We start from the raw sequence: 15,531 nt of genomic DNA on the forward strand, positions 1-15,531 counted from the left end.
TATCCTCAAAAATATGGGTTTCGTCAGTACCATAAAAGATGTTTGTTAGAGATTAATTGTTTCAAAGACCCCCGTACATGTCCCGAACCTGTAAATGTACTTCACTCTTCCACCGTCCTGAGGAGGCCCATAAGCATTAGGGGACGAAACACGTTGACAGCCTTGCTGAAGAATATTTTTAATTGAAGAATGAGACTTATGGAATAAGGTTGAACTGCACTGAACTATCCTGCATAAGAATTCTCTTGTATACGGTTCTTATTACTGCTACCTTTTGCTGTGGACTGCATTTGATAAATGGGACTTGCAGCCACTTAATGTGAATACATGAAGACTGAAGTAGGATGATGACACTACCAACACTATTAAACCATTTATGTTTGTTGTTGTATATTGTGTTTCAATTAGTTTTTACATGATATGTGTCATTGATGTTGTAAAATAGCCATGTAGCATGTAATGTTCTTTAATGAGAACGGGTGGGGTAGTGTGGAACAGTAAATAAAATGCAAGAAGAATGGTTTACAAAAGTAATGAGATAGTTTTCAGGGATCGATTGAGGTTTTCACTGTTACATTAAATAGTTGCATTTTTCCCTACTATACACCTTCTATATTGGTATTTCCCACTTTTGGTGGCAGCACAGGCAGAACATTTGTTACATTAGGAGCTGTGCCCATTTCATGTCAGTCCCACCCCTAAGGTGGACGAGCTGAAGTGGATTCTGCTTTTCAAATTGCTCCATCTTGCTTGGAAGGGTGTAGTTACTATAAAGATGGTCAGCCCACTGGCTACCGCCTGGCACTCCCTGTAACTCCCCTAAATTGAATATTTAGGTGACACCCTTTAACCCTAGAACTCACATTCCGACAACCTAAGAAGACCAAGTCAAAGAAGAGTTGCACCCTCAGAGGAGGAAAAAAAGAAGCATCTGACCACGCCGGACTGCCTGCTGACCTCAAATGACCGAAAAAAACAACTTGTCTAGCCTTCAACAAAGGCTCAAGTCTCCTGTGAGTAGCAGACCTGCTCTGCAACAAGAAACTCCAAGAAAAAGACTCTGCAGCTGCTAGTCCCTGGACGCCCAACACCAGAAGTGACCACTGCACCCGATGTCCACGACCAGAGGCGAAGGCAACCAATGGTGTCAACGCGAGTCTCCAGCTGCCTAGAGAATCAGCCCAGTGTGGTCTCAACCATCTTGGACTCACCCGAGATTCCTGCAGCCTCTGCATGCAGGCCCCTCTCTCGCAGCCGACACCTCCAGCAACGACTGGGCCCCTGGCCCACCTGAGGTGGGTCACTGGTTCCAGTGATGTTCCCCGGCTGCTAAGAGCTCGAGTCCATCCTTGGTCCACCCCTGCCAGCCTCCCAGACGATGCCTGCAGCCTCAACACGCTGGACCCCCTTGGCTGAGAGTGCTCCCAGACGAGAAAACCTGACGCTTAAAGACACCCATGTATCCCTCACCCCTGGGCACAGAAGAAGAGGACCAAAGGTGCTCCCACATACCTGAGCATCCCAAGTCTACTACTTACCTGCTTGTTGACCCCTGACTGGCTTCCTAGCCACAGCCTGCAGCCTGTTGTCACAAGGCCCAACTCCCATAGAGAACCATTGGGCACCCTACATGTTACTGCACCATGCCGCCCCAGTGTCGCCCCCAGTGTTAGCTGTGGTGTGGTTCTGATCAGTGCCCAGTACTTACCTTTGCTCCTTAAGATTGGCTTCGTAAGACGTTGTTAAACCTGTGTTTGCTGAACATTGTTTTTCTTCCATAGGATAGCTTTGAGAGAACTCTGAAACTTGCACTAAGTGTTGATTTCTGAAACTGCAAAGTATTTATGCTTAAAAGTCTGCTCACCTGATTACGAAGCTCTTGGGTATGAAACAAATATAAAAAGAAGTGTCATTTTTCCAAATTGGTCTCAGATTTATTCTTTGAGTGTATGTCTCATTTACTGCTTTGGTGAGTACAAGAAATGCTTAGCACTACTCTCTGATAATCCTAACTGCTCACCAACACTACCACAAAATAGAGCATTAGTCCCATCTACTTTTGACTCTGCAAACCAATTAGGGATCCACTGGACTGTCTGCATGATGTAAATTTTGTGGTGCACCATATAGAGAGTCAGCTTTCCACATCGGTGGCACAGTGGTGGGGTTTGCGACTTTGTATTTGCTGATACCCCTTGGTCAATAAGTGATTACTTGAGTAAATCCAAAAATTGCCTTTAGTTAAATAGCATTTTTTTAATTGAGTATTTTTCCAAATTTCTAAAAGTACTGTCAGGGCCCTGGTTAGGTCCCTGTAGCTTAACAGTAAAAATTGTTAAAACGTACTTAAGTTAGGACTGTAAAAACCTGTGTTAGGATTTTTTTCTCTAGTCCAAAAAGGTCCCACTTTAGTAAACTAATGAGTACCTCAGAGGACAGGTATGTGGAGCTTGACCTCACCCCTTATCTTAAGTTTTCTCACAAACAGTTAAGGACTCTCTGTAAAGGATACAAAATAAAAACAGCCTCAAACCCTACCATTGCAAAGCCCCAGGAGCTACTCACATAGTATGAGAAGGTCCGTCCTGACCCTGTATATGAGGGGGTGCCAGTGAAGTGAGGTCCACAGAAAGACTCTCTGAAGAGGAGATTGTTTTAGAGAGATTAGCTAGGAGACTTGCCCTGGAAGACAGAATCCTAGCAATTGAAAATGAGAAAGGAGAAATCGGTTTTGCACCAATGGATGGTGGCAGTAATTTCATAACTAGGGGCAGAGTAGAGCACTTTGACCCTAAAATCCCCAAAGGGATTGCCCCCAAATATGAGGAAGGTAATGATATCACCAAATGGTTCACAGCCTATGCCAGAAAACGTGACCAACAGCATTGGGGCTCTCCTCTGTTGGAACTGTTCTCAAGAAAGTCCAGGGATAGACTGATAAACACTGAATGAGGCAGGTGCAAGGTCCTCTGATCTCATGAAGGATACCCTGATTGAGAGATTTGGGCTCACCCCTGAGGAGTACAGAATTTAATTCAGGGAGACTCTAAAACTCAGAGTCAGTCCTGAGTAGATTTTGTGGACTTCGCAGTGAAGACACTAGATGGCTGGTTAAAGGGTAACAATGTGCATGATTATGAAGGTCTTTACAATTTAGTAATGAAAGAGCATCTGTTGAGTAATTGTGTGCAGGAAAAGCTACATCATTAACTGGTGGACCTAGGTCCACTTTCTCCACAAGAATTGGGGGGAAAAGGCAGACCACTGGGTCAAAACATGGGTGACCAAGACTTCCATTGGTGTGGGAGACAACAAAAACGAGGCCAAAAAGACCAGGGGGAATAGGGTAACCAAAAAAAAAAAAACACGTTTTCAAAAGGCCCTCAAAAACATGCACAGGAGGGTGGGCCTGATACTCTTCCCAGCCCAAGGGTGGGTACCAGGGTAAAAATTTGGATCCCAGAAAGTTTTGGTGCCATAACTGCAAAACCAATGGACACCAAACTGGAGATCTTAACTGTTCTAACAAAAAGAATGCCTCTACACCACCGACTGCTTAGGCCAAGCGGTCAGTACCTGTGTGTCCCTCCAGAACCATGCTTGGATGAGCTCTACTGTTTTTTCTGGGGCTGTTCAGGCTTCTGTTATGGATATGCTATTTGCCTGGTCTAATCTGTTTGGTGAGAAGGGGTATTGTTCCCACAAACACTTTAATGAAAGCTGAGCCACAGCACCCTTTCGGCATCCTACAGACAATTGGTATACAGACAATGCCAGACTTGGCTGGCACAGCAAGCATCCCTGCCTTTCGGGGCAGGGGACTGGGATCAGGCAGACAGTGTGCTAGTCAACATGGACACTGGCCCTCTCAGTCCCCTAGCCGTGCAGCAGCAGCTTCCAAGCCACATTAGCGTGTAGCTAGTGGCTCACAGCCTCTCTGTAGGAGGCCAAATCAAACACTTTCTCTGGGATGGGTTGGGCAGGGGAGGCAACAGATTACATCAGACATTTGGGTCCTCCAAATTGTCCAACGGGATGTGCTCTTCCATTCCTTTCTGACCTGCACATCAGCTTTCACACCCACGTGGTTTCCAGCAAGAAGTGCAGCCTCTCTTGTCCATAGTGACCATATAGAGGCTGCCTGCTTTGAAAACAGTGGCTGAATGGTATTTCTGCTATTATCTGGTGCTGAAGAGGCCTTTGTTCTATTTGGATCTTCCTCCTCTGAAAGCCTTCCTGCAGAAGGACAATTCAAGATGCTCACATAGGCCCAGGTTCTGTCCACCCTGGATCTGGGCAACAGGATAGTATTAATTTTTTTTTTTAATTCATTGATTCAGGAGCCATGCATATAACTGGACAGAGCCTAGATTGGATGTAGAACTTGGCCCTTGTTCATTGTCAGCAGGGTACACTTGGTCTAAGACGAACAGACTTGGACTCAGACAGCAGAAGGAGCTCCGTGAACCACTACTGCCTGGGCCACCTGGGAGTCATTAAGATCAATCAGCACCGCTCTGTTCTCATCTTCTGGAAGACTTCTAGTTTCATGGGGATGGGGGACAAAGTGTACGCATATATCCCAGACCATCTTATCAAAAAGGAATTCTCCCCATGATCCTGGGAGTGGGTGCCAACTGGCATAGAAGCGGCATTTGTTGTTCTTGTTCATGTCGAAGAGGTCTAATTGTGGTTTGCTCCAAAGTTGCCAAATTTTGTATACTTCTTCCTGGTTCAGCTCCCATTTGTGGCAGCCCTCTTGGGATTTGCTGAACGTGTCCGCCAAAGTACTGCCCGCTCCTGCTACATGCTCGGCCTTTCAAGTAATGTTGTGTGAAGTCAGCCAGTGCATGAACTCCTGTGCTTTCTGGGAGAGACAGCCAGCGACCTTGTATCCCCTTTTGTTCATGCAATGCATACTGGTCGTATTGTCTGTACATACCAGCACTGAAGATCTGTGTATGCAAGTTAAGAAAGCAGAGAGAGTGAGAAAAATAGCCTTGAGTTCCAAGTGGTTTATATGCATGGACCTTTGAGTGGTAGACCTTTTACCCTGGATTTGCAGGTCCTGGAGATGACCGCCCCAATCTTCCAGGGAGACGTCTGTCGTTATGGTGAAGTCTGGTATTTGAGGCAAAAAGATGAGGCACTTGGAGATATGAGTGTGGGACTACCACCTCAAAGCTTCGACCATTCTTTGAGTTATTTTGATGAGGTTGTTGAACAATCCTTCCATCTGAATCCATTGGTGTTGTAACTCTTCTTGCAATGGTCTCATCTTCAGGCATGCAAAGGGGACCAGATTTATTATTGATGACATCATACCTAGCAATGACTTCCATTTGTGAACTGAAACTGACTTTAATTTGGAAATCTTGAGGGCCAGTTTAATTAATCTTTGCTGTCTTTCTAGGAAGGAAATGTTTTGTCTTACTTGGTATCTGGGGTGCAGCCTAGAAACGTTATCTTTTGTTGTGGAACAAGAGACAACTTTTGAATGTTTAGTGTGAGTCCCAGCTTGTGAAACAGTGCAATATAATCCTGTGTTGCTTGTGGGGCTTGCATAGGTGTTTGCGCCTTCAGCAGCCAGTCGTCCAAGTAGGGGAATACCTAATGATCTTGTTTCCTGAGGACAGCTGCAACTAGGGTGAGACATTTGGTGAAAATGAGGGAAGCTGATTTGAGGCCGAATGGGATTACTCTGAACTAGTAATGGGAGCCAGCCACTGTGAAGCGGAGTTATTTGCAATGCTTTGTGTAGTAGCCTGGTTCAGTTTATGGTGTACACCTATGGTGTGGCACCCTTAACTGAGTCCAGGCAACCCTCAGTGATAGTGTTTAGGTGTCCAGATAGTATAAGCTCTCTAGGGGTAGATCTGGTGAGCAGCTAAAGCTGATCCAGGAGGAGTGTAAAGCACTTGCAATACCACAAAAGTCAGTCTGTAACTCTCACACAAGAAAGAACCACACCAGGTGTTGCGAAAATAAAGTATTCTTTATTACAACCCTACTATTACATTAACATGGGTATTTCTCCACTTGGAGATATCTACACAAAAAATATACACTTGCCAATAAGCAGGAAAAGCATAGAAATTCATGGGACTCTATGAGGGGCCAAACCCTATACTAAGAAAGTGGTATAAGAATGGAGGTGCCCAATCAAGGTAAGCATGTTAGAATACCAAGGACTAGGGGAATAAGGAATTACCAGAGGTAAGTATCAGAAATCCTACAGGCGCTCCGGTGCAGAGTTATCATCAAGCCGGGTGTCCCATATGCTAACTCAGGACCGTTGCGGTTAGATTTTTATGGATTCAGGATCCTTCCCAGTGGACCCCAAGGAAATCAGTTGGCACAAAGAAGGCTAGGTAGTACTCCCACCCATGGAAACCCAGAAGGTCAGAGTACCCACACCATGGTGCCAAGGTGCCTAGGAGTGAAGTGGCGTCGGAAACCCTTGTTGGAGTAAATGGACCAGCTGCTGTCGCGGCCCGTGGACCAGGTCGGTGGAACCCATAGGTGGATTCCAGAAGTGAAGAACCTGAAAAAGAAGGGGACAGTGTCCAGACTACTCAGAGATGTCCAGGCAGTGCAGGTAGGCAACGCTCACCCTCTTGGAGGTGAAGTTCCTGCAGGATGGTGATGGAAGGAGTGCAGCTGCAGAGTCCAGGGGATGCAGGAGATCCTTGGAGTCACCCTCGAGCTGTCCCACATCAGTCGCTGGATTGCAGGAGGGTTAGTGGCCTGCAGGACCACCAACAGGCCTTGGCAAATGCAAATAATTGTTGCAAGGAAGATTGTAGGTTTTTAAGGACCAGCAAGGTCCTAGTGACTTGACCCTTGGAGGGGAGTCAGCGCAGGCCTTCAGCAGGAAGGAAGGCCAGCTGGAGCCAGAGGAGCCCCAACGAGTGGCCCACTTGCAGAAGGCACAGGGAGTTGCAGAGAGGCCTCAGCAGCACAGCAAAACAGGAGTCCCATGTCGCAGGAGCTGCAGAGTGAAAGCTGAACTTGAAGTTGCATAGTGCTGGAGGCTGGGGCTTCTTGGAGCTTGAAGTTCTCCTGGAGTCAATAAGCCTTGGCAAGAGCGACAGTTGCAGTGCACAGGATTCTGTTCCAGTGGCTGCAGCAAGGGCCCACTGTCTCCCAAGTTCGTCAGAAGACAAGGGGGACCAAGAGAGGACCACAAAACCACCACCTGTGTTGCAGAGGCTTTCGATGTCCGTGGGACAGCAGTATCCACCAGCCGGTCGTTGTCATCTTGAGGTGCTTGCTGATGCAGGGGAGTGACTCCTTCACTCCAAGGGAGATTCCTTCTTGGTTCTTGGATGCAGACAGAGTCCTTTTGACCGTGGAGGATGCACAGCCACGGAAACGGAGGTTGCAGAAATCTTGCAGGAGCTGGAGAAACAATGTTGCAGTAAGAACCCTCCAAACTGGATACGGTCTTGTTTCAGTTCCAAACCAGACCAGCAGCTGTTCCTTAGGCCAGGAGCAGAAGATGTCTCCTTGTAGAGTCTTGCTTGACGAATCTGAGGACCCACCCTCAGGGGAGCCCTTAAGTAACCCCGAAAGGGGGTTGGTCACCATCTGCAGTGACCCACCTATTGGAGGGGGTCAGGGACGTCATTTACCTGGCCTAACCAGTCAGATGCTCCCAGGGGCCTCTGCACATCTTGTTTCCAAGATGGTACAATCAACCGACCACCTGGCAGAGTTCTGTGCAGCTCCCTAGGGGAGTAGTTGGACGGGGGGAGGTGGTCACTCCCCTGTCCTTTGTGTAGTTTCACTCTAGAGCAGGAACAGGGGCTTCCTGGACTGATGCGAACCGGTTTATTAATGGAGGGCACCAAATTAGCTATTCAGAGCAGTCTGGTGGTGCTGGGAGGCCACCCCACCACAGAGACAGCTAGTTCTAAAGGAGAGGAGGTCACACCGCCCTCCTACAGGAAAACCTTTCTTCTGTCTTCCCTTACTCGAGTTAGTCTTAGCAGCAGGAGGTCAGAACAGTCTGGAGGTCTGCAGCAGCATGAGCTGGCATGCACTCCCTGGAAGGCTGTACAGGCAGATCTGGAGGGGATCCTCTAAGGAATCCCCAGAGAACATGGTATCATGCAGCTGACACTGGAATCGGAGTAGTTGCATGATTCCAACATGTTTGAAACCAAACATACCTAGGTTCAGAGAAGACATTCGTGTTGACCAGTGTCCACTACATACCTTAAAATGGCTTCCTCGCACTTACAAAGCCCAGGAAATGGAGTCTAGGGTTTGTGCTGGCACCTCTGCTGCTGCAGGGGTGCGCTCACACTCCGTACCATCCACCCTGTCCTTGGGTTCAAGGGCCTACCATAGGGGTGACTTACAGTGTCCAAGTGCAGTGGCCGTGATATAAGGCAAACCTTATATCTAGAGTGAAAGGTGCATGCATCATTTCATGCAGGCTGCAATGGCAGGCCTGCACACAGTTTGCATGGGCTTCCATGGGTGGCATAATACATGCTGCAGCCCATGGAAGACCCCTGGTGTACCAATGCCCTGGGTACCTGAGTACCATATACTAGAGACTTACATGGGTGAACCAGTATACCTATTGTGGGGTGTAAAATTTACTAAGCAACTAAATTTAGAGGAGATTCACAGACACTGCGGTTGTAGTTAACAGGATCCCAGTGTACTATAGTCTAAACACTGACACCAGGCAAAAAGTGGGGGTAACTATGCCATAAAAATGCTACTTTCCTACACTTTAGATATATGGGAATGTGGAAATATGCATCATGCAAGTCAAGAGCTGTCATATAATCTCTGTGGTTCAGGAGATGCAGGATGTCTGATAGAGTGCCCATGCAGAACAGTTGTTTCCTTAGGAATTTGTTCAGCCTTCTGAGATCCAAAATGAATCTACATTCTCCTGATTTCTTTGTGACAAGGAACAAAACAAGAGTAGAAACCTGTTCCCTTCTATTTGAAGGGTACCTGCTCCATTGCTCCTTGGCGAGCATATTTAAGGTCTCTTTCCACAATAAGTGAAGATGAGGGTGTTCTGCTTTCCTACTTATCTCCTATTGGAGCTTACAGAACCTCTCTGGAATGCACTTCTGAGTTCAAAGAAGACCTTTATTGTTGTTAATTCTTCCCCACCCACAAGTTCTTGAGAGACAAATTAGTAGATTTCAAGCACACGTTCAAAAGAGTAAAAGTAGTTGCAGCAATGAAAGCAAAATATATCACAGTACTTCTCAGTTGCAATGTACACAGCAAATATATAATATATTCAAAGCAAAGCATAAAAGTCAAATTCATCACTGTTTGAGCAAGGCGGCAGGGCGTAAATATTCAGCTTCATCTTTATGGGGTCTGCAAGCTGATGACTCCGGTCAACTGAGAGAAAGAGATTATCTACCCAAACGGGAGACTGGCAACTGACGTCTAGCTCCAGCCTGAAGTCAAGCAGATTCGAATCTAACTCACTGTAGCCCAGAGTCATCCTTAAAAAAGCGTGCCCCCTCCTCTCAGACTCGGGAAAACTACGCAAGCCTTTGGAGACTGGCCAGATCTCCTAGACTTCTCCTATTCCCAAGGCTGAGCAGAAAGGAAAACACCAAATGTACTCTCTCTTATCAGGTCTAGTCTGGTGTGAAGAAAACAGCTTGGTTCATCTTGTGGAAAAACACAGCTTGGAAGAATACAGACATCTGCGATGTTTCAACTGCAATGTCTAACTCCACGTTAAAACCAATAGGCAGCTAACCTAAATATCAAATGTAATGTCTAATATCATGTCAAAGCCAATGGGCAGCTAAGCTGAATACAGAATGTAATGTCTAATATCATGTTAAAGCCAATAGGCAGCTAAACTGAATACAGCATGTCAAAGCCAATAGGCAGAATACAGAATGTAATGGCTAATGCAATGTCAAAGCCAATAGGCAGAATACAGAATGTAATGGCTAATGCCATGTCAAAGCCAATAGGCGGCTAAACTGAATACAGAAAGTAATGGCTAATGCCATGTCACCAATAGGCAGCTGAACTGAATACAGAATGTAATGGCTAACTCCATGTTAAAGCCAATAGGCAGCTAAACTGAACAAAACACATAGGCCCTCATTCTGACCTTGTCCCGCCGTCAGGTTACCGTTCCGCGGTCGAAAGACCGCGGCGGTAATTCTGACATTCCCGCTGGGCTGGCGGGCGGCTGCCTTCAGGCCGCCCGCCAGCCCAGCGGGAAAGAGGCTTCCACGATGAAGCCGGCTCGGAATCAGTTGCACCCGTCGCGTATTTCACTGTCTGCGCAGCAGACAGTGAAATACATTTAGGGGCCCTCTTACGGGGGCCCCTGCAGTGCCCATGCCAGTGGCATGGGCACTGCAGGGGCCCCCAGGGGCCCCGCGACCCCCCCTACCGCCATCCGGTTCCCGGAGGGCGGACCGCCGGGAACTGGATGGCGGTAGGGGGGGTCGGAATCCCCTCGGCGGCGCAGCAAGCTGCGCCGCCTTGGAGGATTCCAACGGGCAGCGGAAAACCGGCGGGAGACCGCCGGTTTTCCTGCACTGACCGCGGCCAAAGCGCCGCGGTCAGAATGCCCTGCGGGGCACCGCCGGGCTGTCGCCGGTGCTCCCGTCAACCGCGAGCCTGGCGGTCACAGACCGCCAGGCTCGTAATGAGGGCCATAATGTGCTACTGGTGAACATTGAGCAACTAATATGCGCAGTGGTGAAACACAAAGCCATTGGTCAAACACAATTAATAGCATCACATTCCACCCTATGACCAATGAATTTTTGTTTCACATATCTCTTGTTTCAAACAAAAACAAAAAACATCAACACAAAAAAACATTATAAGCAAATCAGATTTGAATGATCAAAGCAATCACTGTAAAGCAATGAAAGTGGATTAACATAAAGATCTCAAAACCTTTCACATCAGATACATCTACACAGAAAAGACTGAAACTTTTATACTCTGAATGAGATTATAGTGTCTCTAAAATAGCATTTGATGTAGCATGAGTTCTACTCATGTAAAGGTGCACGGTCCACCTGAAAGGTTTGCTGGAAGGTAAGTGAAAGTCAGAGTTCCACACGAAAAAACACAGACAGTTAACTGTTAAGGTTGCTTAGTTCCAGTGGAAGAATGCAATCAAACAAGTTGAACTTGAACTGAAGACGCCATTTGCGCAAAATGGATCCATGGTGCCTGCCCTTTACTCAGTCAGGTTCAGGTTGGGGGTTCGGTCCCTTCCCCGACCCCACACGCACACACCCGAAGGGGGACCACACAGCACACTCGGGGAAAGTGGTGAAACGTGGTAGGATCTGCAAAAGAAAAAAGTATGACTTTTCTTGCAAATAACATTTGTCATTTGAAATGTACCCTTCCTCTTTTCCCTGTTTTATAATCAGCAGGACGTTTTTGGGGCCCTTTGTTATGATTTCTGTAGGTTCCGGAGGGTCACTTGGGGCTTCAACCCATACCTCAGCACTGAGGTTTTTATCTGCTGCACCACAGCTTCCCTTTTCTTGCACTGTCAGAAGGGCTGGGGCAGACTCCTTCTTTACCAAACCTCCATTCACTGCACTTTTGACAAGTTGGGCCATTCTGTCTCCAATTTGTATGAATCAATCAGATTCTTTTCTAGTCATCACCATAATTTTAATTTTTCCTAGGTAATATGCAGCAATCATTCGCCCTAAAACCTGATCAATTTGCCATATCTGTCCTGGTAACTTTCCTCTCCCCAACTGCTCTGTGACTGTTTGTGGGACAGATTGCTTTTGTGCGTGCTGCACAGTTTTTATCAAATCTAGGGGAATGTGCATCTCTCTAATCTCTGCCCACCTGTAAGTGGCTTTCTCTCCCAGCTGTTCATATTTCTGGTGCACCCACTTAGCCATCCCCACTAAGTCAGAATTCTGGGTGAACACTGCTCTCTCTGAATTTTTCTCTTTAACATCTGCAAGGGAATTGAACCAGTTAGGTACAAGCCATGTGGAAAACCAAACGGCTAAACCATTGGCAGTGAACCAAGAATCAGTGTAAAAATGACACATCTCAAACAGCTCTTGCTTTAAAGTCTGGCACACATTGTACAACACTGTTCCTTCTCCTGTGCTAGAAAACCACTTTTCAGTCAATGAATCATTAGTCAAACAAACATGCTTTTTATCCTCAGGGGACACAAATTAAAATGGTGCACTCAATTTCACTGGTGACTCTTTTACCTGTTGTACTCCCTGCACCCTCTCCACACCCTGAAAAGGGGCTTGTGGCACCTGTTCATTCTTCCCCTGTTCCTGATTTACATGTAAATCAGTGTGTTCCTCTTGCACTGCGCAGAAACCTAAAGTCTGAATTATTTCATTTGCCAAATCACAAGCGCGCAGATGCTTACATTTTTTCCTAGTGACCATATACCAAAGTGTTAGGATTTCACTCAGATGAGGGCTATTCTGTTTCCAAAATTCAAACAAGCTACTGAAACTCGGTGTCTCTTGCTTAGTGCAAACAGTAAGAAGCTCTAAAATCTTTCGTTTTACTTGTGCCAGTAACTGCACATTTAGCGATGGTACCTCGTAAATCAAATTCTGAGCTCTGTTCTCCGTGTTATCAGTTAAGGAATGCACTTGGACTGCCAAAAAACCTTGGTCACACAGAGGCTCAGACTGGCTCACAGCTGTCTTAACCCCCTCATTACTGGAATAGGAAAAGACAGATTCTTCTAAAACAGCAGTTTTATAGATTTCAGCATTATCTTGCATTAATGTGTTCTGGCTAATTTGCTCACGTAAATTCTTATTTTCATGTTCTAACTGCCTACATCTCTCCTGCATTTTTCTGTAAGCAGATAAAAGTATCCGAACCCTTCTGTCAAAAACAAAAGGAACATCATTGCTTCCAAAAGGCACATTTTCTAAATATGCTTTATCACAGCAAGAAAACATGTTTCTCACAGCACCATCAGGCAGTTTAACTACACATGCATTTTCAAACATGGTCTGCTGTGCTTCTGTAATTCTCTAAACAAAAAACAATTACAATTTTAAATTGTGCACATAGAAATCTATAACTCGACTTTCAAGACTGCTGACTACGCCAAAATGTTCTGCTTTCCTACTTATCTCCTATCGGAGCTTACAGAACCTCTCTGGAATGCACTTCTGAGTTCAAAGAAGACCTTTATTGTTGTTAATTCTTCCTCACCCACAAGTTCTTGAGAGACAAATTAGTAGATTTCAAGCACACATTCAAAAGAGTAAAAGTAGTCGCAGCAATGAAAGCAAAATATATCACAGTACTTCTCAGTTGCAATGTACACAGCAAATATATAATATATTCAAAGCAAAGCATAAAAGTCAAATTCATCACCGTTTGAGCAAGGCGGCAGGGCCTAAATATTCAGCTTCATCTTTCTGGGGTCTGCAAGCTGATGACTCCGGTCAACTGCGAGAAAGAGATTATCTACCCAAACGGGAGACTGCCAACTGACGTCTAGCTCCAGCCTGAAGTCAAGCAGATTCGAATCTAACTCACTGTAGCCCAGAGTCATCCTTACAAAAGCGTGCCCCCTCCTCTCAGACTCGGGAAAACTACACAAGCCTTTGGAGACTGGCCAGATCTCCTAGACTTCTACTATTCCCAAGGCTGAGCAGAAAGGAAAACACCAAATGTACTCTCTCTTATCAGGTCTAGTCTGGTGTGAAGAAAACAGCTTGGTTCATCTTGTGGAAAAACACAGCTTGGAAGAATACAGACATCTGCGATGTTTCAACTGCAATGTCTAACTCCACGTTAAAGCCAATAGGCAGCTAACCTAAATATCAAATGTAATGTCTAATATCATGTCAAAGCCAATAGGCAGCTAAGCTGAAAACAGAATGTAATGTATAATATCATGTCAAAGCCAATAGGCAGCTAAACTGAATACAGCATGTCAAAGCCAATAGACAGGATACAGAATGTAATGGCTAATGCAATGTCAAAGCCAATAGGCAGAATACAGAATGTAATGGCTAATGCCATGTCAAAGCCAATAGGCGGCTAAACTGAATACAGAAAGTCATGGCTAATGCCATGTCACCAATAGGCAGCTGAACTGAATACAGAATGTAATGGCTAACTCCATGTTAAAGCCAATAGGCAGCTAAACTGAACAAAACATATAATGTGCTACTGGTGAACATTGAGCAACTAATATGCGCAGTGGTGAAACACAAAGTCATTGGTCAAACACAATTAATAGCATCACAGAGGGGGAGGCACACTTTTTGGTGTCATGTACAAACTCTGGGGTATGACCATAGATGACGAGATCTAGTAGCCACTTGTCTGTAGTTATTTCCCTCCATTGGTATAGATGGTTCGAGATGTTTACACCCATGGGGTGAGGTAATGTGATGGTAGTTGGCACCTGGTCGAGGTCACTGTTTACAGGCAACATCTCTGGACTGGGTGGGCTGCTTGTGTTTCACAGTCAGTATGGTGTAGGTTGTGGATGGTGGCAGACGGTACAGCTGTTGTTGGTAGGCAGACCTACATTGAGATTGAAAGGGCTGGTATTGTTGGTAATGTTGGAAACCTCCCCTCTAGGGAAAGAAACCTCTACCTCAAGCTCTTTGAAAGGGAGATTTACAGAATTGATATGTGCCCCACAATTCTGCAGTGGCCATATCAATTTTGATGTTGAGTAAGGCGTCATCTATGTGTTTGCCAAGTAGTGTTTCTCCATCATATGCCATGTCTAATAATTTTGATTGTACCTCTGGCCTAAACGATGAAGATTGCAGCCGGCCGTGTATGCATATTGCTGCTCCTGCCATTTGCCGGAAGCCAATGGAAGCAATATGCATCGCACAGTCAATTATTTCAGATGATGTGCGTTTCCCTTCTTGCAATATATTTCCTCCTCAGACTCTGTCTTTGGGCACTAGATCCAACAGGGAGCTCACCTCTGACCACATCTGCCTATTGTAACAGCCTAAGCTGGCTAAAGATTTGGCTGCATAAATTGTAATGGCAAAAAAAAAAAAGATGGTCGGAATGCTGAACAATGCAAACATTCACCCCCATCATGCATAGAGATCTGGGATTAATTCATTGTTTGTTTGCCCATCACACCACCCCAGTTTGAACCCAGGTTCTGGGAACCTTCTACGGTAGACCTGCAGCATAGCCTGTACATCTTGTATCAATGAGAGAGGTACTTGCACTTCACTTTGTGAAGATGGAGGTTCCAGGCAATCATGGTAGTATGCATATTGCTTGACGTGCGGATTATAATATTGTCCATAATAGAATTCTTCCCCTTCTTTGTCATCTTCATCTTTTTATTTGACCTATAGTTCGGATGAGCTGTGTGTTGGGCCAAATGGTCCTTCATCACCTGAATCCTCCAAATCAAGTAAGTGGTGAAAAGGATATGGTGAAACTTTGCAGGGTGAGGTGACTTGGGGTCTTAGAAAATTCTTTGTCACTTTTATGAATGTCGAATGTGTCGAGGGAAAGTGAGCTTTTGTTGATGGCATG

Source organism: Pleurodeles waltl, chromosome 4_1, assembly GCF_031143425.1.
Source record: "Pleurodeles waltl isolate 20211129_DDA chromosome 4_1, aPleWal1.hap1.20221129, whole genome shotgun sequence".
In the NCBI taxonomy this organism is placed as follows: domain Eukaryota; kingdom Metazoa; phylum Chordata; class Amphibia; order Caudata; family Salamandridae; genus Pleurodeles; species Pleurodeles waltl.